Source organism: Canis lupus, chromosome 36, assembly GCF_048164855.1.
Source record: "Canis lupus baileyi chromosome 36, mCanLup2.hap1, whole genome shotgun sequence".
In the NCBI taxonomy this organism is placed as follows: Eukaryota; Metazoa; Chordata; class Mammalia; order Carnivora; family Canidae; genus Canis; species Canis lupus.
In genome coordinates this window covers 15572396-15598704 of record NC_132873.1, presented here as the reverse complement: position 1 = coordinate 15598704, position 26309 = coordinate 15572396, and the positions used below count along the sequence as shown (strand labels likewise).

Here is a 26309-nt window from a genome sequence, read left to right as displayed (position 1 = left end):
CCCTTCAAGGCCAACCTCCATATTGCAATCAGTGTCCTTTTTGAATGCAAATTTTATTATTTTCTCCCTTGCTTAAATTTTAAAGATACACCCTTTCCCTTCTCCATGAAGTTTGTACTTTTACTGGGCTTATGCTCCTTCATGATTTGACCCCTCCTACTTCATCTTGAACCATCCCCCTCTGACTCTCTAGACCACATGCAGACTGGCTTCTTTTTAGTTTCTTTACCATACCATGTTTTCTCTCATTTCAGTGTGATACTTTTTCTGTCTGGAACTCTCTTTAATCACTCTCTCCTTCTTTGCCTGGATAACATTCATTCATTCATTCACCTAACATATATTTTGTTAATGTATTACAGTATTAGTGACACTCTGTAGTAGGCATTAAGGATAAGGCTAGTGAGTAAGATAGAGAAGTCCCTGTTCACTAACATTAGGACTGGTGCTGTTCTCCCCCCCCGCCAAGATTTTATTTATTTATTTGACAGAGAGAGGGAGAGAGGGAGCACAAGCAGGGGGGGCAACAGAAGGAGAGGAAGAAGCAGAACAGGGAGCCTGATTCAGGACTGGCCCCCAGGACCCTGATATCATGATCTGAGCTGAAGGCAGATGCTTAACGGACGGAGCCACCCAGGAATGCTGCTGTTCTAATCGTTTTTGTGTCTTCTGTCATGACAGACATCCAACTAAAGCTCATTCATGGATTCTTCAGGGAGGTCTAAGGGAAACTTTTCACTGTATCCTTCCTTAGGAAAGGATACTGAGTGGCTCACAAATCAAAAGAAAAGCTAAATGAGGCTTCAGAGGAAAAATATCCAAGAAAACTCTAGGATCTCGGGATCAGGAACCCTTGGATTGGCTCCTCATGTGCAAAGATGGGGTCTTTGGGCTTACATTCCCTGAGGGCGCTTCTTCAGCCTCTAGAGGTGTGGGAAACCTGAAGCATGTTTCTCAAACTGAAGCTCTAGGCTAAGTCAGCAGGCCTTTTTCACGGTAAGGCTGGGCTTGTGTTTCAGTCTCTTGTCTGCGCAGCGTCCTGGGGTGGTCCTTAGCACTGTCTGTCCAACTGTTACATTCCTATGAAGCTCAGGAATGCAGGCAACTTGGCCACCAGGGCCAGGTCATCAAGGGGTGACCCACGTGTGGATTACACATGCCCACAGACTTTAGCTGGGCAGCTAAAGAGTGTAGGGGGCAGGGCATGGTCTCTGGCTTCAGAAAGGCAGCAGGAAGGTGTATGGACAGCAGAGCCTGCAGGCTTCAGGAATGCAATGGGAAGGTGCCTCGTCCGTGCCTGTGTGCCTGCTTTAAGCTGGAGTGGGAGAGCCCTGCAACTGCTTGCCCTTGCAGCCCACCCTGGGGCCAGGCAGCACTGCAACCACCCATGCTCTCTGGCTTCAGCAAAGCAGTGGGATAGTGCTGCTGTTGGTCTTACAAGAGAATAGGAGGGTGCCACCTCTGAAGGTGCCTAATTTGTACTAGCAGGGTAGGTAGAGGGTGCAAGAAAATAGGGTCTGCCTCTGTTGCCTCCATCTCTAGGGAGAGTTGCAACTGTCTCCCACTGCTCCAGCAGGTATTTTTAGATTAGTAAGTAATCTCCTTTACATAGGAGATTACTAGGTGGGTTTTAAATGCTTGGCTCTTGCTGGGTCTTGGAAGGAGTGAGACTGCACACGAGCTCTTTAAAGGGGGACCCTCCATCTCCTAGGAGTCCCTTGATTTTCTGAGCCGGATGTTATAGGGGCTCATCTCTCTGTGCAGATCCCAGGTAGTAAGGTGCCTGGCGTGGGGCACCAACCCCTTACTCCTCCAAGAGAAGCCCTGGCTTGGTGAGACCCATCTCTATTGTGTGTACCGACACGTGGAATGGGGTTTTGGGCAAGACCATGTGTCTGCTTCTCCTACCCATCCTGATGTGGTATTTTTGTCTTTTGTTGTGGAAAAGCAGTTCATCCAGTTTTCAGATCTTTTTCAGAGGAAAATGATCTGTATGTAACTATAGAGCTTGTGTGTCTGTGGGAGGAGGTGAGTTCAGGGTCTCACTACACTGCCGTCTTGTAGAAGCCCATGGAGAAACACCCGATCTGGTTAGGACTCTTTTATAAGCCAATAGAGTATTAGGGCTACATAGATGCTAGGCGATCCTATATTACCAACCCTTTATTTTCAAGATGAGGAAGCTAAGGTTTAGAAGTGGTCATCCTGTCCAAAAGGATATGTTGATAATCTTTTAGCAACTCTACTAGGCTGAGCAATTGAACTAGTTATATATCACTAGTTGTATATCATAAATATAAATCCATAAATATTAGAGATCGAGAGGAATAAGTATCTGAGAGTGAGGTAAGGAAGGTGTTGTATGAATAAAGTTTTGACACCAGTTTTGCCTCCTTCATCGTTTTCCATTAGACGCCATGAATAATATTATGAAATGTCATGCCAAAACAATAAAATGCCATACAAATGTGAGGCTGCATTTCTTCCTTCAAATAAGCCAGTTAAATATTGGCTAATTTTCTCCAAAAGTCATTTGTGCTTAAGGGAGGACCTTATTCTATTAAGCCTTAAAATCCCTCTGGTTTCAGATTTCTTAGCTCTTGTAAGCATTAATAGAGTTCAGAAGTAGACTAGGGCCACACTCACATAAAGTCAAGCACCTTTGTGGGCTGAAAAGCCCTGAGTTTCACCTCATACTTTGGTATGACAAAGGGACCTGTATTGCTTCTCCTTATAAGACAGAAGTTTCTAAAGGACCATAGGGCACGTGAGGGTGGGAAGACAGGCTGGAGAATAAGCTTAGTTCAGGGGTAAGCTCTGAAATGTAGTAGGGCCACAGTAAATCCTCTAGGAGGCACAAGAATATTAGGCAACCCCAGTCAAACACTGATAGAACACACCATTAAATAAATAGAAGTGAGTAACATACTCTTGAAATGAAGACAAATGCATTTTAGCTTGATTTTATTTTCTCATTTTTCCTTAGGGGGCCAAGTTGCCTAGGAGTCCCACAAGTGGAATTGCTATTAATCATGATCATTTACCTTCCAGAGAGGAAAAAATAAAGTTCAATGTGTGCAAGCTGTATTTCTAAAACTCTGATGCATTTGGAGACTGTAGCTTTATTCTTCCAAGGAATTACCAATTACAGAAGGACAGAAAAAAAGCTTATAATCAGGGACGTAATGTCAGACTTTTTGGCACTTTCATTTAGGACATTTATCGAACCTGAAAAAAAAAATTATTAGGTTTCCATTCCAGATTTGTTCCAGAGAAAGCTTTTCACTTCCCCTCCCATGACTCAGAATCTTAATATAAAACACACAGGGGCTACTGGATAGAAAAAGAACAGGATCAAAAGGGAATTTAAGGATCTACAATCATAATAAATATCACTCTGTGGACAAGGTAAGAATGATTACTAAGGATATCCTCAGGCCTGCCCTCCACACCTTCTCTACCTAACTACCTGCCTTGTGTACAAATATTGTGAGTATTCGGGGTCTGAAGACCAGTGCCTACTGGGGATCTGGTCATGCCCGAGGAACAACACTGAAGCCAGAACCTTCAGTCAGAGCCCAGACTGACTATGGCCAAATTCATCCTCCCATTCCTTCTCGTCCTTTCCATAGATATAGATATAGATTAGATATAGATATATAGCATATTTAACTGCCCAATGTTTAGAAAATGCCCAGTGGTAAATTCTCTTTCTAAAATAATGATCTAGGGTGCCTGATGGCTCAGTTGGTCAAGGTCTGCCTTTGGCTCAGGTCATGGTCCCAGGGTCCTGAGATTTAGCTCACACTGGGCTCCCTGCTTCCCCCTCTCTTGCTCCCCCAGCTTGTGCTCTCTCTGCCAAATAAATAAATAAATAAATAAATAAATAAATAAATAAAGTCTTTTTTAAAAATAAAATAATGGTCTGATAAAAGCAGCTTGTGATAATCTATATTCTGAATAATTCAGGTTTTGTACATCTATGGCCACCTCTATTTCTAAGCACTAATGAAATCCTCTTTTTCCTTCTTCATTTAATTGATTCTTCACTTGTTCCTCACAATAACAAAAAAGATGGGTTTGAGGTTGCCTGCAATGTTATGTGGAATATAAATATAATAACAAAGAGATGAAGAAATTGGGGTGAAAGGAAAATTGGATCACGAAAATGAAAGACAGCCAGCGATGAGGTTAACACTTGGAAATACAAGTGATAAAGTTCTCTTGAAAGCCAGAGGTTGGCTGCAAACTTTGTTCTGAGCTCCTTGAGTAACAGGGGAAATGGGATGAGTTGAAATAGTGTCTAATAGTCAAAAACATGCGGTCACTCCTGAGAACTTTATACATCAGCTCTCCATGTTTTATTTAGTAGCTACAAACTTTTTTAAAAGAATATTTTATTTATTTATTTCAGAGAGAGATAGAGAGATAGTGAGAGAGAGTGAGTAGGGAGCCCAATGCGGGGCTCGATCCCAGGACCCTGGGATCACACCCTGAGTTGAGGATAGATGCTTAACTGACTGAGCCACCCAGGCACCCCAGTAGTACCAAACTTTTGACCATTTTTGCCTCTCCATTCTGTAATAAACTGGAACAGGAAGATGGAGCAAGATGTATATACATCTTAGGCTGATTTGGGTTTGAGTTCCTGATGTAGCAGCCCTTCCTAAATTAACTTGCACACCAGAATCATGCAGAGAACTTTAAAAAATACACATTCCTGGGACCCACCCACGAAGATTGTAGTTCTGTAGGTATGGGATGGAATATATATATATTGGACGGAATTGGATGGAATATATATACATATTTTTTTCTCCAGATATTTCTGCTCTAGCAAGTCTAACGATATATATTTAGAAATTTCCACTTTGTCCTTGATGCTCATCACAATAATTGCACCCACTTTGCTTCAGATGACTAAATGCCCCTCCCTCCCTCCTAGCAGGGAGCCTAATTCTGTAACATCTCCCATTGGCAGGTGTGGTCTACCAATGTTGGCCACCACTGAGCTTCCCTGCAACGCTTCTGTCCCTTGCAGTAGCGTATTCTTCGCTGTTTTGTTCAGTAGTATGCTTTCTGGGCCTTCTTGTAGATCAGAATCATCTGGTAGGTTTTCCAACTTTTACTGGTATACCCATTATTGCCTACTTTCTTGATGCTTTTGAGCCTTCCTTCAACCACATGGCATGGAAAGATCCCAGCCAACCACATGGTTTTTCTCTGAAGCTGGGGTGACTCTGTATTGTCATCCCAAATTGGGGCAAAGGGTCTGGCCTTACATCTCTGACCAGTCACCAAACTTGGACTGCTCTCAGGAAGGCGATGTGAGTTTAGCTCAGGCAGTTCTCTTTAACAAAGAACAATCTCAGCTGCAGGAATCAATCACGAGCTGTCAGCCACCAACATTCCCGGCAGCTGGGGACATGAGTGCCTTAGTTCTGAGAGGGCGATGGCCTAGCACAGGGTCCATTAGAGAAAGGAAAGCAATTAAAGTTTTGAATTGTAACTCCCTTACATAAAATATGTAAAGTCTGATTTGTTTGCTGCTATATAGACAAATATAATATCACAGAATCATCTGAGACCGAGACTTAGGACACTAATATAAATTTGGAGAGATGAAGGGGAAATCATTGGATGGTAATCCAGAGATATAAATCCAGACATTCCTCCTGTTGGTGGTCACCTCTTTAAAAATAGTCTCTCCTCTCAGTCTAAGAGAGTCTGAAGTTATTAATTACAATTTCCCCAGGTCTCTATCCTGTAAGCACTATAGCCTATATTCCTAGAAAATAACAAGAATCAAAAATGTGCTATGAGTCCTCCTGGTAGGTGGATTGCAAGGCTATTTCCAGGCTTGATCAATTGTAAATTCTTCCACTGATTTATGAGAGCTGATTGGAGTGGGAGAGTGCAGGAGGGAGAGAAGAGGGAAAAAGCACCACATTAAATATGCATATAAATTATAGGATGCATCTTAATTTCAGAAATGTTAAAATGCGCATAATTATGCGCCTCAGTAAGGAGAGGATGCAGTATGAGGCAGTGGTGAGTGGTATAATAAAAAGACACAAATTATGAGAAAAGCCAGGGAAAGAAAGAACATTCCAGAAATAACAGGAAAAGGCTCATGGGAGAGGTAAAATTTGAATAAGGCCTCGAAGGAAAAAATATGACATGCTTAAGAATGTGTGGGCTCTTATGGTTATTGACCTTTAAAACATGTGTATTTATCTATTCATCCTGGTCTAACTCAGTAGATAAAAATCACACTTTACTGTTTCATTCTTCATTTTAGCTGAGTCTCATAGTGTATTACATTTGTGGGGATCTAATTATTGATCCACTCATATTATATTGTTATTTAACTATTTAAGTGACATTTGCATATACAGCATGTTATGGTGTCAAGAGACCTTGCAGCAAAAGAAGCCTATTAAAATATCAGTAGAGCAAATGGTGTTTACATTTGCTTTGCTACTTGTTAACATTTGCCAGTTGAGTGTTGTAATCTAGTAACAACAGGGACAAAATAATAAATTTGTAACTAATATGACATAGTTACCTCAAATATGCAGGAAAGCCATGGATACAAGGTAATTGCCAGTTACTATCACATTTCACATCTGTGTGTGGTAGAACCAGATAAGAAAAAAATTAATATTGTATGATGAAATCACAATATTTTGGCAAACCCGAAAACACTTTTGAATTAAAGCTCCTGTTTCTTCTACTTATAGAATTAACATGTGCTCATTGTAAAAAGATTTAGAAAACAGAAACAAGTGAAAATTAGGGTGAATTATTTACTTATCATTTCTTGGGGAGGCAGGAATAGTAATATGGCAATTGAAACCAGGAGTAATGCGATCATGGGGTGATTTTTTTAGTATTATGATAGAAAACCAGGTCTCAGATTAACACACACACACACACACACACACACACACACACTGCATTCTATAGCTCAAATCTTCTGGAAAATAATAAGTCTCCCTGTTTCCCACCCTCACTCCCCCCACCTTTCCTTATTGGTCTTTTTGAACAAACTAAGCCCTTGTGAATAACATGAATATCCACTTTTATAAGGCTTATAGAACAAGGAGCCAGAAAGGCTGCTATCCTAGTGCATGAGAGGCAGTTTTGAACATAACAGGAAATTCAAGATGATTTCAAAGCTGGTGTCATGGCACTGTCCTGAGAATTATTGTTCTTCCCCAGAAGAAATGCCAGACATTGACTGTGACACTTCAGAGTTGTTTTGGAGCAGGGCTTTTAGTTGTCATTGTAATGGTGATGTATAACATATAATAAGATTTGTTGATTTAGGAAAACCACATCACATATAAAAATATCCATTTATAACCATTTGACCAGTCTATCTTTAAAGGGATTTGACTGCATCTACTAAATCTCTCTAAAACTAAATCTCCCTTGTGTTAGTTGTGGGTCTGCTCTGTAAATCTTTTGGCAAGAGTTAAGATAGAAATGATCAGAGAGTAAAAGTGGAACTTTGGGCAATACACCTATGCACTGAATACTGAAGGTATGACCTAGAACAAGAGCCATTTCCTGAAAGTGAGCTGCATTATGGAGGCAGATGGTCACCTCAATACATGTCATTCACCATAACTTGTTCTGAACTAATTACCTAATGCAAGAAACAGATGTCTGGGGAGCCTCATAAATGATATAAGGGTGACTTTACAGTGTTGCCAAAATTATGGCAGTTATTAAAATGCCATTGATATCCCAAAATAGAAGGAAAAGTGTATGTTAAATAATATTTTATAACCATGCTTTCCTTTAAAGCATCCTATCAGCGGTAACATGACACATGCATAATAGTAACCATAAAAGAAGGCTATTTGTGAGATTGCTTACTCGGTGTAGGCGGTTGGGGTGCCTTTATTTAAACGATTGCTTCTGCAGAATAAAACAGTATTCCTATAACCTGCAGACTTAAATGCACCTCTGAAGGTTTCCAGTGCCCAGGTAGGATCTGTTCTTACAAACGCGGTAATGTTTGCTGTTTGCTTAAAAGGAATCCAGTTGTAAAAACTAAGACCTGGTCTAAAAGATGAGCTCAGGGTTCTTAACTCCCTATTTATTTTGGCCTCTGATAGATGAACACAGTATCTGTTCACCCCTGACTAGTTAGGGAGCTCTGATTTGATCAAACAGGTATCTTTTAACAAATCAGGTCTTCTAAGTGCTTTCTGCTTTCTTTTATTTTCTCTTATTGTTAAGTGTAGCCAACATCTGAAACGTGTAGCAAGCCCAGTTACCGGCTACCAAGATTTAATAAATGCTGCTGCTTTGTCGTGTTGCTTCAGATCTTTTATGGGAAAGTGGTGGGAAGAACAGAACACTCTAGAGTTGAGAAAGACTTTCCCAAACCCGTTCTCCTCCTTCCCCAAGGAAAATCTCTATCTGGAAGTTGATGTTGCGTCCCTTCCTTTCCGTGATATTTGTATTTGATTAGGTGCTTGTGCATGTATAGGGGTACACGGTATAGATACATAGACCTACTCAGGATGCACAGAATAACGCACAGAATTAATACAATACAAATTCCATGACTTCTTTTTTTAATTGAACACTGTTTTCTAGGTCCTATCCATATGAACACAAGTGCGTCCAGGTCTTCAATTCTGGTTTAGAATTCATTTGATGAGATATATCATAGCTTTTTCACCAGGGTCTCTGTCCTTGAATGTTTTGGTCATTTCTAATTTTTCTTTAATACCAACAATGTTCCAATAAACATCTTTGTATCTAGAAGCAGAATTGCCTACTAGTAGAATTCATCTATTCTTCCCCCCCTCGCTCCCCTCCCCCTTTGCCTTATTTTTCTTGTTCATTTGAAGGAGTTATTTAAATTTCTTAATACAATTGTTGTTATATAATGCAAATAAATATCTTCTTCAGTTCTATGGTTTATTTTTAAACACTGCTTGTGCTCTCTTTTGTTCCTAGTGAAATGTATCAATCCTTTCTTTTCTATTGGTGCTTTTGTTTTATTAAAGAAATCCTTTTTTATTAGATTTAGGAAAGAGAGTAACTTCTGATTTCTAAAAAAAAAAAAAGAAAAAACAAACAAACAAAAAAAAAACCATTTCTGATTTCTACTAAAGATGCTAGAGTTTTATTTTTCACATTTAAATCTTTAATCCACCTGGAATGTTTGGACATAACGTGAGATAGGGTTCAAATTTAATAAATTGAATTATAACTTGGTTATATGAAATTGGTTCATATAAATTGGTTATATGAAAACCAGCTTACTCATTACCAGTTCTTGCATATATTCCATTTTCTAAAAACTGATGTGTAATGTCATCACTTTCATACCTTAAGTTTTAGTGTAAGACAGACATTATCAGCACTCACCAATATCTTGCTATCCTATTGCTTCTGGATATGTCAAATACTACCTGCCAGCTCTTCCCCCGCTTGGCAGGGCCACATAACTTATAATGACCAATGACCTGTGAGCAGAAGCCATGTGTGTAAACTTTGGGAATAGATTGAAAAATCCTTGATCAATCTTTCAGCTTCCCTGAAGAATGTGTGTTGAGATGGGAGAGCCACAAGAAAGAGCTACCTGATTGTTAAATCACCTCGTGGTCATCTGTACTAACAGCAGACTCTGTATGAGCAAGAAGTAAACTATAAGCACGAAACCTCTGAGATTTCTAGGCTAATTTGTTGCTGTAGCTTATCCTGATTAATACATCATGGTTCAGATCCTGGGCTCCCTGTTTGGTTCCATTGGTTTATTTGTCTGTCTTAGCATCAGTACCACACTGTCTTAATTATTTTGGTTTTATGGGAAGTCTTGGTTTCTAATAGGGCAAGTCTGCATCTCCCTTCTCTTTCTTATCTTCTTTGACTTGTTACCTTTGCAAATGAATTTTGGAATTATTATCAAGGGTAATGAAATTGCTGCCGAGGCTCTGATTAGAATTTTATTAAATTTGGTCTTTAAGTTGGGAAGAAATGACATCTTTATTATATTGAGTCTTCTCTCCAAAGGCATGATAAACCTTCTCCATTTATTAGGTTTAACTATATTAAAATGCTATTTTTTTTTTGGTAGCTCAAAAATGTGCAAAACACAAAAGTAGACTTGAGCAAATGGAAAAGACATCTCTTGTTTTGCTTAGGACATCTCAACCTAATCAAGATACTACTTCTCTCTATGCTAATTTTTTTAAAGATTGATTGATTGATTTATGAGAGACAGAGAGAGAGAGAGAGAGAGAGAGAGAGAGAGACAAAGAGGCAGAGACATAGGCAGAAGGAGAAGCAGGCTCCATGCAGGGAGCCCGACCTGGGACTCGATTCCAGGTCTCCAGGATCAGGCCCTGGGCTGAAGGTGGCGCTAAATCACTGAGCCACCCGGGCTGCCCTCTCTATGTTAATTTTTAAACGAATGAGATCCTAATAAAAACAGCAGTACCGGGATCCCTGGGTGGCGCAGCGGTTTGGCGCCTGCCTTTGGCCCAGGGCGCGATCCTGGAGACCCGGGTTCGAATCCCATATCAGGCTCCCGGTGCATGGAGCCTGCTTCTCCCTCTGCCTGTGTCTCTGCCTCTCTCTCTCTCTGTGACTATCATAAGTAAATAAATAAAAAATTAAAAAAAAATTAAAAAAAAAAAAACCACACCAGTACCAACTAGCTCTTTGTTACATCAGGACAAGTTGATTCAAACATAATAGGAGAAAATAAACACACAGAAATCACTAGAAAAATGCTGAAAAGAAAGAAGTATGAGAGAAGACTAACTCTCCCAGGTACCAGAGCACACTCCAAAGCTTCTATGATTAAAACAGAGCGGTACTGATGGTACATGAATAGATAGAACAATAGAACAAAACAGAAAGTTCTTAAACAAAACCACCTACAATGGAGAAATCTAGTATATGATGAAGTTGGTATCTCAAATTATTGGGGCAAAGGTTGGTTTTTCTACCATAGGATGTTGAAACAACTGGATTGCCACTTGGAAAAAGATGAAACTCACACTACACACAAGAATAAACTCTAAATTAACAGAGATCTATATGAAAAAATAAAACTACAATGACTAGGAGAAATGGATGAGTTCCTCTATAATCCAGATCTAAACAAAGTCTTTACAACCATGACTCAAAACCAAATACAATAAGAAACTGATAAATGGAGATTATTCTATTCAGTAATTGGTCAGAATTCTTAAAATTGTCAATGCCATGAAAGACAAAGAAAGAAAAATTTGAGAAATTCAGATTTAGTGACACTAAAGCAGCATAATAACTAAATGTAATGCATGATCCCAGGTTGGATCCTGTACTGGAGGAAAAAGATACATAATTGAAATAATAGGAAAAGTTGACTGTGGATGGAAGATTAAAGTCTTATGAATTAAAGATTAGATAAAAATATTGTTATTTTTGTTAAATTTCCTGGTGTTGATAAGTGGGCTATACAGTATTTCCATTATAAGAATATCCTGAAATGAAATACAAGCTAAGCTATTAAGAGATCTATCTATCTACCTATCTATTTTTATATAAAAATACAGATATTTGGGATGACTGGGTGGCTCAGTGGTTGAGCGTCTGCCTTCGGCCCAGGGTGTGATCCTGGAGTCTCAGGATCGAGTCCCACGTCAGGCTCCCTGCATGGAGCCTGCTTCTCCCTTTGCCTATATTTGTGACTCTCTGTGTCTCTCATGAATAAATTTTAAAAAATCTTTAAAAAAAATACAGATATTTATTCAGGATCATGATGATCACATATGTTTTTTCCAGTTTTGTGCTGTTATGAACAGCATTGTTATGTACATTCAGGCATGTACCTTTTTTTGTTTGTTTGTTTTAATTTCTAGGGTTAAGTATCCTTTTACTTATTTTTTTTTATTGGAGTTCAATTTGCCAACATATTGCATAACACCCAGTGCTCATCCCATCAAGTGCCCCCCTCAGTGCCCGTCATCCAGTCACTCCCACCCCTGCCCACCTCCCTTTCCACCACCCCTTGTTCGTTTCCCAGAGTTAGGAGTCTCTCAAGGCATGTACCTTTTGGTGCACACATGAAAGCTTTTCTTTATGGCATGTGCTTGGAATTAAACTGTTGAACTGCAGAGTATCTGCATTTTTTACTATATTGGAAAATGTGGGAGTGCCAGTGTACATTCCCACCAGCTGTGTATAGATGTCACTGACGCTCCACATCCTGGCCAACATGTGGGACTATATGACTTTACACCTTCTGCCAATCTGGCAAGTGTAAATGGTATATTTTTGCAGTTTCAATCTGCATTTCTTCCATTTCTAATAAGGGGACAACATGTCGTATGTCTATTAAATGTTGGCTCAGTTCGTGCCTCTGTCCATTCACTTGTCTTTTTTTACTTTCATGAGTTCTAACTATTTTGCACACTGATCCTCCATTTAATATATGTATTGTAAATATCTTCTGCCAATGAGTGGATTATTTTTACCCATTAATAATGTCCAGAAGTGTTTAGCTTTGGAGTAGTTAAAATAGAAATATTTACCTTTATTTTTTATTTTTTTTGTTTATCTGGTCATATTGAAGTAAATTTTTTCCTAACCAAAGTTCATAAAGAAAAATTATATTTGAAATTTTAACCTGAATTAAAAGGGAGTTTTGGGTTATACTGTGAGGGATCTAGTTCATATTTTCAATGCACAAAGCTAATCGTCCAAGCTCCAGTTATTCAAAAGTCCATCCTTTCTTCATTAATTTGCAAAGTCTCTTCTGTGATACAACAGATTTCTATACATGGAGGATCAGTTTCTGGACAGTGTATTTTTGTTTGTTTCTCTCACACCAATAGCATGCCATCGTGCTGTTTTTATAACCACGACTTAGTATCTGGGAGGGCAAGTTACTCAATCTTTTTCTTTTTATGTGAAGTTTTTTTCTTGATCTTCAACACAAATTTTAGAATCAGCTTTTCAAGATACATGAAAAATCTGGTTGAGATTTTTACTGGAATTACATTGAATCTAGGTACAGATTTGGAGAGAATTGATATTTTTACAAGTTTTCCCACCTAGAAATGTAGTATATCCCTTTGCTTATCCAGTTTTTCTTACATGTCCTAGTAATGCGTTAGAATTCCTTTTATCCTTTGAATCTGCTTGTTGTGGGAGATCCCTGCTCCACATCAGTTCTACCTGCTATATTTACTGATAATATTCTCAAATTCTAATAAAACATACGTCAGATCAATATTTTTAACAGATTCCTCAAAAAATTAATACTCTAGTAATCAAGTTTGAAAGTGATAGCTGTACATAGAAAAGAGTAAACAAACCAAATCTGAAAAGAAGTTTCAGTTTATTTGAAATTAAGGTGGGTTCTGACAATTTATGACCCTAACCTGAGGCGTTCCTTTTTTATTAACCTCTTCCCTAATCTTATTTCTAGAACAATTCTGAAACCTCTATTGGAATTTTTTAATAGAAGCTTCTATTTTAGAATATCCATATACATCTTACCTTTCCCCTCTAGACTTCAAAATTACATTAATGCTTTCTTTTCCAATACCCAAAATTCTCAAAATCAAGAATGTTTCCTCCAGATTTTTATTATGAAAATTTTGAAGTTAGAAAATTTGCAAGAACAATAAAAATAGAAAACATATACTCACCATCTATTTTCTTTCTTTTTTTTTTTTTTTTTTAAAGATTTTATTTATTTATTCATGATAGTCACAGAGAGAGAGAGAGAGGCTCAGAGACACAGGCAGAGGGAGAAGCAGGCTCCGTGCATCAGGAGCCCGACGTGGGATTCGATCCCGGGTCTCCAGGATCGCGCCCTGGGCCAAAGGCAGGCGCCAAACCGCTGCGCCACCCAGGGATCCCTCTTTCTTTCTTTCTTTCTTTCTTTCTTTCTTTCTTTCTTTCTTTCTTTCTTTCTTTCTTTCTTTCTTTCTTTCTTTCTTTCTTTCTTTCTTTCTTTCTTTCTTTCTTTCTTTCTTTCTTTCTTTCTTTCTTTCTTTCTTTCTCTTTCTTTCTTTCTCTCTCCATCTGTCATCTCTCTTTCTCTCATCTATCTATCATGTAATCTTTTTTTTTTTCCTATCATGTAATCTATACTTATCATCTACCTACCTATCTTAGTCTGCTAGGGCTGCTATAACAAAATACTGTACGCTGAGTAGCTTAAACAGCAGAAATTTATTTTCTCACAGTTCTGGAGGCCAGAAGTCCAAGATCAAAGTTGTTAGGTTGGGTTTCTTCTAAGGCCTCTTTCCTTTGCTTGCCCTTTTGCTGTGTCCTTACCTAGTCTTTTCTCTTCTGCACACACTCGTCTCTTCCTCTTCTTATAAGAACACCAGTCCTATTCAATTAAGGTTCCATTCTTATGATATTATTTAACCTTAATTCTTTAATAACCATATACAAATATAATCATATTGGGGTTTAGGGTTTCAACATAAGAATTTGGGGGGTCACAATTCAGTCCATAAATCAATCAATCAATTTATCTATCTACCTATCCATCTAATCTTGTTGAACCTTTTCAATGTAAATTTTAGTCATGACTATTCACCTTTAAAGACTTTTACATCCCCCACAAAATATGACCATGTTCCTGCATGACAAATGTATTATATCACTTATGAAAAGAAATAATATCCTAAACCATCTAATATCAACTCCATGTTCAAATTTTCCCAGTGGTGAGTTTGTTATATCTATATTCCTTCTATACCTATTAGCATACTTCTTTAAAGAAGGGTTTATATCATCAGCTAGAGATAAACTTTAGTTGCTTCTCAACAGCTAATTTAAATTAAAGCACAGATCCCTACCCTGGGATTCCTAGTGCCCCAAGGATAGATTTCTGGGAGTTTGGTGAACTTCTTGAAAGTGCATATGTAAATTTTTCTTGGGAGGAGGTTCATGGTATACTCAGATTCTCAAAGGTGTCTGTCATAGCCCATTAAAAACTACTTTTTAATTTTTTTCCAGTTATCTGGTATCACATACGGAGTTCTCTGTGTTGACCGAGGCTTAAGAATTACACCTCCTTAGAAATACAGTTGACCTTTGGACAACATGGTTTGAACTCATGGATTCATTTATACTTGAATTTTTAAAAATACAGTACAGTATTGTAAATGTATTTTCTCTTCTTTATGATTTTTAAAATAACATTTTCTTCTCTCTAGCTTGCTAATTTATTATATGAACACAGTATATAAGAACACAGCATACAAAATAGAAGTTAATCTACTGTTTCTGTTATCAGTCAACAATAATAGGCTATTAGTAGTTAAGTTTTGGGGACGTCACAAGTTATATGTAGATTTTTGACTGTGCAGGGGGATTGGCATCCCTTCCCCTCCCCCTAACGATGTTCAAGGGTCAACTGTTTTGATATGTTCCATTTAAGAATGTATATTGCTGATAAAAGAAGACTGAATAGGAGTTATAATAGTTGGGAAAGTAAAGGGTAACAAATACAACTATTAATTAGGAACTAATTTATGGTGCTATTGTGAAGGATGATAATTTCTTAGCTTAAATAATATTCAATGTCTTGATCACAAGTACCATTAAGGGAAAACAGTGACTGAGCTGGGTTCTTTGTTAGTCTGTAAAATTAAAACATACCCTAAAAATTAAAGCATCATCTTTTGCAGACAGGCACTAATGACTCTGGGGCTGACAGGTTAGTTTAGTTCAAGCATTTCATAGATGATTAAAGTTAATGAGTGAAGTGTAAGCAGGACTCTACTTAATGAATGTGCTAATTGTTTTTCTTGCTGCAAATATTAGTGCTGCTTTTAACCACAATATACAGAAGATTAGGAGCCAATTCATTATACTTTGTTTAATGAGTTATATTTATACAATATAACGGCATTGTTAAATTCACATAGTACCCTTCTTAATATTCAAAGCACTTTACTAGAGGGTTCTATTTTAAGCTCAAAGCCATCCTTTGTCAGGAGGGAAGGCAGAAACAGTATGCCTATTTTAGCATGATGGTTATGAGTGCAGACTCTGAATTCATGCTGCCTGTATTTGAGTCCTGCCTCTCCCACTTACCAGCTGTCCGATCTCAGAAGAGTTATTGACCACTCTGTGCCTCAGTTGTCTTTTCATAAAGTGGGGCAGGTAATAGATACCTTCTGTGACCATCTTATCACTTGCACTTGGCCACTGCCACTACCCTGTTTAATGAATGAATGAATGGATTTTTGTGAACCTTGGGTTTGTTTTCTCCTACCATCATTGGTCCTTGCTTGCCCTATTTTTTTCTAGTACTTATTACACAAACAGTGCATAAGTATATGTGTAGGTCATTTATTTATTTATTGAAATACATTTTTATGGCATATAAGTCCTTTAGAACTCAGAATCTCCCTGGTTTATACATAATTCTTTCCATATGCTCTCTTAGTCAGTGGTCTTCAAAGTTTAGTGTGTGTTGTGCCCAACCCCAGAGTTTCTGACTCAGTAGGTCAGGGAAGGTCTCTTCAAGGGAGGTGACATTTAAGTTGGGATTTAAAGAATGAAAAGGAGCTTAATCCAATGAGAGCTGAAGGGAATTCAGGTGCAGAGAAGAGCAAGTGCAAATACTCTGAGCTGAGGAAAGTGCTGAGTAACAGAAGGGAGGCTGGTATGGCTGAAACCTGATGAGTGTTTGTTGAATTCCTTTACATCCCTCAGATGTACAACTTAGAGTAATTTAGCACTTCTCCATCATAATTTAGGCCAGAATAAATAATACCTTCATTTGAAGTTGCAACTTTAAACACCTGTAGTATCAAAATATAGGATAGCAGCCAAAATGACTGTAAATTACTGTAGAATAATAAAATACTCTCCTAAAATGTAATTTTTAATTTATCGAGCTGCACACTTGTGATTTATGTATTTTTATATCTATAACAATTCTGAAAGTTAAATCTAAAATGTAATAACATGGGATCCCTGGGTGGCGCAGCGGTTTAGCGCCTGCCTTTGGCCCAGGGCGCGATCCTGGAGACCTGGGATCGAATCCCACGTCGGGCTCCCGGTGCATGGAGCCTGCTTCTCCCTCTGCCTGTGTCTCTGCCTCTCTCTCTCTCTCTCTCTCTGTGTGTGTGTGTGACTATCATAAATAAATAAAAATGAAAAAAAACTTAAAAAAATAAATAAAATGTAATAACATTTCCTCATGGATGCAAAAGAGATGCATAACTTCTCTGTTTAAAACTATTTATTAGCAATTTACAACCTTTAGGGCATAATCCCAAATCTTCAGAAGGGCACATGAGGCCCATCTTTATTGGCCTGTTTTTCTTCTCCTTTGTCTCCTAAGATGTAGTTTCTGCTCCAACTGTATGGAACCACCTACAACATCCCAAATGGGTGTGCTGTCTCATTACACATGGCTACTCTGGGAAGCCTCCTCCAGCTGCATCCCCTGGAGTTTGAGTGAGTCTCCCTGCACTTCTATCACACCAGAGCTCACTTCCTCCTTCACATTATGATTTGTCTACTGGGCTCTTTTGTTTACTTGTCTATTCAGGGCTTGGCTCTGAGCTCCTAGAAGGCAGGGACTAGGTCTTTATCCTTCTCCAGTGCCTATCACAATACCAGGCATACAGATTGCATGGCCCACATACATGTTTACTGAGTGAATGAAGGAATCTACAAAGTCTCATGCTGATGTCTCAAACAGAGGTATGATTTGGAGTCACCTCAGGAAGCTAGATTCAGTACTCTGATTATTTAAACTACACAAAATATATAGGAACCTACTTAATAGATGATGCCTAAATAATGTTGTGCATGGGTGGCAGGTTCCACGAAGTTTCAGGATTACTGACACTTGCTCCTGGGCCCCACCTAGAAAGGGCAAATGTGTTGTACAAGCCCATCCTCTATTTGTGGCTTAGATGAGGGGATTAAACATCTCTCATATCACAGGGAGCAGTGTCTTTTTGGTCTTACTGGGGTCTGACTTTGGTTATTTTTAAATCATTTGGTTATTTTAAATCAACCATATTTTGGTTATTTTTAAATCATTCACATGGTATCCATCCCCCTTCCATGACGGATGCTTCCTCAGCCTGTGGTAACCAAAGCTTACATGTCATGCCCAGAGAGGTGTTTTCTCTTCCTCAGGGCAGCTTCTCCATCCCTTTGTAGCACTCAGCATAATCTGTACTCCCATATTTATTTATTTTCTGCCTCCCTGAGAAATTTCTCCTCAAGAGTAGAGATGGTCCCTTTCTCTTCTCTAGACAGAACACTGTGTGGTACTTTGTTGGCATCTGGTGAGAATTTGGCAGAATGCGTTTGGGATGAATTATCCTCTGAATAAGTGTCATACTCCTAATGGGTGTGTCCAATTTTGAAAGAAGTCACATAATATAATTCTCAAAAAACAAACTGGAAGGTAGGAATTGCTATTACAATTTTACTGATAGGGAAATAGCCCAAGGAGAGATTGACCTGATTAAAATAAGTTAATGATAGAAATAAAGGCTTGGATCCTACTTTTCTGTCCCGGAAGGCAGTTTTTACCTATACACTTATCTTTAGAGAAAATTTCAGCAGTGCCAAAATATGGATCGCTGGCTGCTCCAAAGTTTACCCGGAAACTTTGGAAATTCTATTGTTCCTCTGTCAGCATGCACTAGGGAAGAAAAGGAAAACCAATGGGGGTAATGAAATGATGGCAGAAATGATCCAAGTGGCTTATTCAACAGGTTATTTATGTTTTTCTTCAAGTCTCTATTGTAACCTAGTTTATTATAAAACATCAGGATCCAAATTTGTAACTCATATGAAACAACAAACTTCCTAGTATGTCATCTTGTCTTTGGGAAGGTTTTATGAACTGAATTGCAAAGTGTTGACACTGGGGTCTTTTTAGTCCTACTTGAGTGAAGAAAACTCAAATGTAAAATTCAGTTCAGTCAAGATTTTATTTTTGGTTGGGAACCAATCAAAATTAGGCTCTGAGTTCATCACTCTAGTTTTTGGAGAGCTTTTTCAGAATAAACATGAGAAAATATTTCATTTTCAAAACATAACGCTTTGTACATATTAGTGTAAAGCACCATGACTCAGAAACTGTAGTTACAATATCTACACATTGTGGCAAAAACTGCTATGAGAACACATGATGACAGTACAAGCTTCTGTGAATTTTGATGAGCAAATGGCATTGAATCACGGCTTTGTGAATGAAAAGCTTGGGAAATGTCTGTGAACCTTCGCCTTTGATGTTGTATTGTCTGCTAATCTATAGAAATAACTTATTGTCTATTCTTATAATAAACTCAGATGTTTAATACAGCATTCCTGAAATGATTTTGGCCACAATTCACAGGGAAAGAAGAGTTATTGCTTCTCCCTGTGGTAGGAATTGGGGAGACCCCTTGCAGGGAGAGGCATTTGGACTAGATCTTGGAGAATGATGAGGACCTTGCTAGATGAGTGATGTGATTAATGTTTCCCTGGTAAGAGATAGCATGAAAAAATACTCAGAGGTGAGATAGGTCTGGAGGGGGTATCAAGAGTTTGTAGAAGTTCTGTGAGCATAGAAGACAAAGAGAGAAGAGAGAAAGACAAAGATAAGGAAGTAAGACTGGGAAGTTAAGTTGAAGCCAGGTCAGGAGCCTTATAACCTTAAGTCATTTAGGCTTCATCACAAAAGCAGTTGGGAACTATTAACATTATATGAAATAGTGCTTAAGAAATTAAAGACAAAGGTTAACAAATGAAGATATGAACCAATGTGACCTTCACAAAGAAGTTAACAACCAAGCATTCTGCAGAGGAAATAAAGAACAGAAGCAGGCCATCCTGCATTATTAATGTGAAGCAATGATGTTTGATTGTTTCACATCTATGATCTACAGCTGTAAGGTAAGCCACTGTGTTTTAAGCTAGGAATACCCTGAGACATGGTTTGGGACTTGAAGTAGGAGTGGAGCAGTGGTTTCCTTTTAGCCACTGTAAGCTTTGAATCTCTGGTCTGACAGGACACTTACCTGGGACTTGATTTCTTTAACTGTAAATGAAGGATTGATTAGATCAATGATTTATATTAGGGGTTGACAAATTTTTTCCTATAAAGGGGTAGAACATGAATATTTAGTATTTGAGAGTCATGTAATCTCTATCACAGCTACTCAACTCTGCCATTGTAGCTCAAGAGAAGCTATAGACAATATATGGTTAAGTGAATGTGGCTGAGTTCCAATAAAATTTTATTTGTGGACACTAGAATATGAATTTTGTTTAATTTTAATATGTCACAAGGTATTACTCTTTTTAGGATTTTTTCCAACTATTAAGAAAGTGTGAAACCCATTCTTAATTTGCAGACCGTGAAAACTAGGCAGTAGGCTGGATTTTGGTCTATGGGCCATTGTTAGCCAATCCGTATTTCTTTATGACTTATTTATTTATAGGAAAAATGTAATACTTTCCAAAAGTTCAACAAGAGTATATTTTTCATTTTTTTTTCATTCCATTAAATGTAGCCAATCTGAATTGACAAAACCTATGGTGGTTATGTAAGGGTGCTTGATTTATGGTTATAGAGACTTACCAAAGGGTACATATAGGACTCAAATAAAATAACTTTCCTGATACTCCCACTATAAGCACAGAATAGTTTAAAGAGAAAATACTTTATCAATTTTTATATTGTCACTTACAGGGATAAGAGGGTATTTAAAAAATCATAGTAATAGGGGGCACCTGGGTGCCTCAGTGGTCGAGCATCTGCCTTTGGCTTGGGTCATGATCCCAGGGTCCCAGGACTGAGTCCCACATCGGGCTCCCAGCATGGAGTCTGCTTCTCCCTTTGCCTATGTCTCTGCCTCTCTCTCTCTCTGGGTCTCTCATAAATAAATAAATAAATAAATAAATAAATAAATAAATAAATCTTTAAAAAAATACAGCAATACTATTTTTGAGATATTGTTTTAAAAAATGAGAAAGGATTAAACAGGTTTTTATACACTGATGATCAGAGCAGCATTATTCACAACGGCCAAAAGATAGAAATAACCCAAATATCCATCAACAGATGAATGGATAAACAAAATGTGATATATACCCTCAATGGAATATTACTCAGCCCTTTAGCAAATTCCAATAATGCTATCACATGGATGAACCTTAAAGACAGTATGATAAGTAAAATAAATAAGGCAGACACTGAAGGACTAATATTGTATATTTTCATGTATATGAAGTACCTAGAGTAGTCACATTCATAGAAAATAGAAGAGTGATTGCTAGGGGCTGAGAGGAAGGGGGAAATGGGAGTTAATGTTTGATGGGTAGGAGTTTCAGTTTAGGAAGATGAAAAAGTTCTGGAGATGGGTGGTGGTGACATACAATGCGAATGTATTTGATGCTGCTGAACTGTGTACTTACCATGGCCTAAAATGGTAAATTTTAAGTTATGTATATTTTACCACAGTAATTTAAAAGAATGAGACAACAATGAAATGTTCAGCCTAGTATCACACAAGATAAAAGGAAGAACCAAGAATAGGTTGCAGGACTAGCACCTAGTACACTAAGTAGTACAGGACTCTTTGAACACAAAGTGACCCAGACGACTTTAATGTCTGTTTTTTTTTTTTTTTTAACGTTCTATTTTTTACCAATGTCTGTTTTTTGAGTACTCTATTTCAGAGTACATTACTTCAGAGTATCCTTTCAACTGCTATTTTACAAAGGAGGTGATGGAGATTCAGAGAGCTTCATTGTCAAGGGACCAACAAACAGGGGTGAGAAGCATTCCATGACTGTATTTCCAAAACCTCTGTGCTAAGCCACCATAAACCACTGCCTCCCTGAATTCTGAATCCACTCATGTTAGACTGTTGAAATCATCTGCCACTGAAAACAGGATTTTCTGTGAAATTCATATAGCCTTTGCTACCTCTGAAAGTGAGAGGACTCAGCTGCATTTCCTTAGTCTGAGTCCGCAATATGTAGGACTCATGTGCTGTTGGTTAGGGAAAGGCCAGAAGGCCAATGCTCTGTGCTGACTGACGATGCTGTGGGCCAGGTTGATTTGCATCTCCACTCCGGGTAGAATGACTAATATAGTCTTTTAGCCCACAGGTTCCCACCTCAAACGTTTACACGACACCACTAAATAATAAATATGTGCATGCCTTATCTCTCCTACTTGACTGTAAGATAAAGGCAGGAGCTGAGCCTGTTTAATATTTATATCCTCCATAAGATCACCCTGTGCAGTGCTTTGCACCAAGTAGGCACTCAGCAAATATTTGTTGAATGAATGCATAAATGAATGTTAAATAATCTGCCTCCAGATTTTCCTTTTGTTTCAAATTTTCTCCTCCATCTGACACATGCAAGTTCCTTCCGTGTCCCTTTCATGGATATTACAGATGCCCTCAACTATTTTTCGTGTTTTTCTGGCCTGCTTTTTCTCATCACTGCCGAAACAGACTGGAGGCCAAAAATAGAACCTCCTTGACAACTTTGCAGAGGACTTACGTCCCTGATTCCTGAGGTGGCAATACTGGTTCTGCTAGAGCAGAATGGGGATTTTATGACTGCCACATTCTTGATTTTGCTCGACGCTTAAAAGGGATAAAAGTTTTCTCTGAATGGTGGTTAATATAAACTGCAATCACCCTTGGAAGGTGGGGTTCAGGACAAATAGAGGAATGTCGCAGCTTGTCTTAAGAATCTACTATTGAACAAAGGAAAAAAAATGAAGCAGTGTTATATACCAAGCTTCAAAGCTAAGAGAGAGACAAAACAATCAGATTATAGACCCAAATTAGACATACACATAAAAAGAGCCCATAGCCTTTATTTTTAAAACCTTTTTCTGCTTTCCTTTCTTTCTCTCCTTCCCTCCCCTTCCTTTTTTCCTCCCTTCCTTCCTTCTCTCTCTCTCTCTCTCTCTCTCTCTCTCTCTCTCTCACAATCTCTGGTTTATGGCAGGGTCAGTGACTCATATTTGTTTTCAGGCCAGTGCATGTTATGAAGACACAAGACAAGAATGTGTATAAACACATACTCTGCCACAATGCTGATTCTTTTGGATCAAACTGGGGAAACCCCACAGCAACAGACACTGCCTCCATCTAGAATTGTCTCTAATCCATGTACATTGGTACATAGGTTTCCATTATCGCTCTAAAGGGAATTAGATAAGAGACCTGGCTTTTCTCGGGACACTGCAAGATGGTAGGAAAATAGGATGGACACAGAGGTAATAATATAAGGAACATCTAACTGTTAAGTGGGTAATAATCAAATCTCAATAATAATAGAGATCTCAAATAATCTCAATTTTTGTTTATGGAGTTTTGCTATATGCCAGGCACTATCCTAAGGACATCACATACTTATCTCTTGAATTTTACCTACAACCTCCAATCTCGGTGCACAGACATGGGGAGGAAGTAGGGTTCAGTGGTTAATGTCAGACTCTGGAATCAGATTGCAAAGCTCTGGTTCCAGGTGTGGCCTGGCCTGTTCCTGCTGCAGAGAGAACACTCCTTCCAAGATATTTAGTTGGTGTATCCAGCCTCTGCTACCAGTCATGTGACCTTTTGAGCACTGATGTCCCTCTTTTTGCTTCCATTTTCTCAAATATAAAATAAGGATAATCATGGAATTCACCTTATTGAGTTGATATTAAATGAGATAATAGAAGTATAGTGTTTAAAACAGTGCCTACGTGGGGTCAATGGTCCGTGGATATTAGGTATTATGACCTTGAGAATCAGAGAGGTTAAATAATATACCAGCATTCACTCAATAAATGTATACTAGACTGAGAATTCAAGCGCAAACCAGATTGATCCCAAGGCCCTGGGATCTTAACCCACTTCACCATAATCGTGGTTCAAAGAGCAGTAACTCATTGTGGATCAGTGTGAAAGTGGAAAGACTTACAGAGAATGTGAGAGGGCTTGAAGGAGGGACTAGAATTTGTTGAAAAAGAAATGGAGACTGTAGGCTTTGATGGAGAAAGATCTGAGTTACTAAAATGTCCTTCTTTGCCAACCACTTCCTTTCTTTCCTGCCAGCCAGACTTATCCTCCCTCCAGTGAGGAAGACACAGCAGCTGAAAAATCTACCACTGAGGATGCTCTGAAGGTCAAAAAAATGCTCCCCACCCCTCTAGGAATTTCCTATAGTGGTCTCTCTGGGTCTTGGTTTCTTTTGCTCTATTTTAGGTTTCGCTTGCTAATCCGCACATGACTTCGGGAAAGAAAATCTAATATTTTAGCATCTAATTAAATTATGTAAAAATTTTATTTAAGTTAGAAACAATATTTATAAATGTGGCAGGAGAGGTGTACCACCTCTGTTCTTGGAAGAACTAGATTTTTCCCGAAGTTAAGGAAATAGAGGAACTATATGTGTATGTATATGTATAAGCAGAGTTTCCATACCCATTCCTATACCTATATCTATGCATCTATATATCATCTACGTCTATGTCTATCTATATCAGCATCTATCTATTCATATTAAATGCAACAGAAGTTTGGAAGCACTTGGCATTATGAGCTGTAAGGAGACAGAATTTAATCTTTGTAGTTCACTTAGTGTCTAATTATATCTTATATTTCTAACCTTAGGCTCAGCCAGTGATGATCTCTCATCCTCTTCTTTCTCCATCCTTGAGTTCCAGAGTCTTTAACTGTCTGTGAGGAAGGAGGATGCTGGTAATGCACAGAGGAGGGAGGGATTCTGGGGATGGGAAGGGGAGGGTAGTAGGCATTAACAAGACTGAGGGAGCACAGGTGTGGGAGAGGCTATGGGCAAGTGGAGAAGAGGAAGGGCCCACTCCTGTGAATGTGAGGATGCCTTAAATAAACTAGGTACATTATCCTCTGGTTCTGCAGGAAAACTATTCGAGGCTGAGGCAGAGAAGTGACTAAACCTTTTCAGGATTCCTAGTCTGTGTTTGGCACCCTTTGGTGCTCTGCACCCCCATTGCCAGCTGTCAGCTGGATTCTACCCATAAGGAAGAAAGTCCTTAATGAACCCATTTAACCGGTTGACAATAAGGCCATATCCTCCTGCTATGGTAAGGGCGTGGGTCAAAGTGAAAGGAGTAAATAGTTTTATGTATTATTCATTTCTTCCTCTTTACCCAGAATGATCTTAGATCTCTGGAACATTTCCGACCTTACAAAATGCCCTGAAGTATACTTCAAAATCTTGTAGTCATTGCATTTGGCTTCTAAACGATGCCATCCATGCCTCTGTGCAAGGCTTCACCATCTCTTGCCTGAACCCTTGCAATAAACCGCTTATTGGTATCCCTGTCTTCCAATCTACTTTGTAACTGATGCTGCAGCTCTCTTTCTAAATCACAAAGCTATAATTGTCAATTACCTGATTTTCATTGTCATCTATTTTTTTAAGCTTTATTTTTCCTTTCTTCCCAAATGAAGTATAATCTAAAATCCCAATATATAAAACACTGAAGCAGCTCTGCTCTGTAGAAGTAGGGTTGGGTGCAAGCAGAGTCCCTACTCACTCAGTCTATGTCCCCCACATCTTTGACGCCTTAACTTTGGCCATCCCCGTCCTCTCTGTGGCATCCACAGGATCCATTAGACCTGCTTTGATCCAAAACATATGGCTCGGCTTCTTCAGCTTCCCTTCTGTGCAGCTTCATCTCTGGGCCATTTATTGTGTTCTCCACCTCTCTGGAATGTTCTTCTCCTTCTCGCTGCCTGGTGATCTTCTCTCATCCTTTGAGAAAGAGCTCAGATGTTATCTCCTCTTAGAATAATCCCCAACATCCCTGAAGAGAGTTGGTCACCCTCTGCCCATGGCTGTCCCTGACCATTTCTATTATACCATCTACTACATTGTTCTACAGTTCTCTATCTGCAGCTACGTTATCCCTAACTAAAAGATCAGAAAGGCCATGTTGTAGTGTTTGTTCCCTCATGTCTGTTCCTGTCTCCTAGCATCATGCTTGTCCAAAACAGGTTAAAATGATCATCATTGGCTACATGGGGAAAAATAGGGTACTGAGCCCAAGTCAGCATCAAAAAGTGTCTTGAATCCATTGATAGCTTACCAAACTTGGTGAAAATAAGTGAATGTTTCCTTCATTCTTTGTGGAGTAAACTAACATTATGGTTTTGTCCTTTAAACTACACCATCAAGACAAAATGGACTTCTTTAGGGCAAATTTTCAGTCACAGTGTCCAGAGAAATGAAACTGAAGAAAATGGTTCTCTAGCAGTCCCAAGCAAGATATGATCCTACTTCTTCAAGGCCTAACTCACAAA

The 26309-nt window shown here is 38.6% G+C and overlaps 1 long non-coding RNA gene across 4 annotated transcripts in view; it reads right to left on the bottom strand.

The window, feature by feature from the left end:
• Positions 1 to 3834: 3834 nt before the first annotated feature.
• Positions 3835 to 26309, bottom strand: part of LOC140625434 (uncharacterized) — a 51093-nt gene continuing 28618 nt past the window's right edge. Inside the window, exons 3-6 of one of the 4 annotated variants that reach the window (XR_012024777.1) lie at positions 25544 to 25761; positions 24631 to 24747; positions 6569 to 6629; positions 3835 to 5457 (exon numbers count right to left, since the gene is read on the bottom strand). This is a non-coding gene — a long non-coding RNA (uncharacterized lncRNA). Of the gene's footprint in view, positions 5458 to 6568; positions 6630 to 17094; positions 18665 to 24630; positions 24748 to 25543; positions 25762 to 26309 lie in introns of those variants that run through there. The other 3 variants (XR_012024779.1, XR_012024778.1, XR_012024776.1) reach the window with 3 other exon arrangements.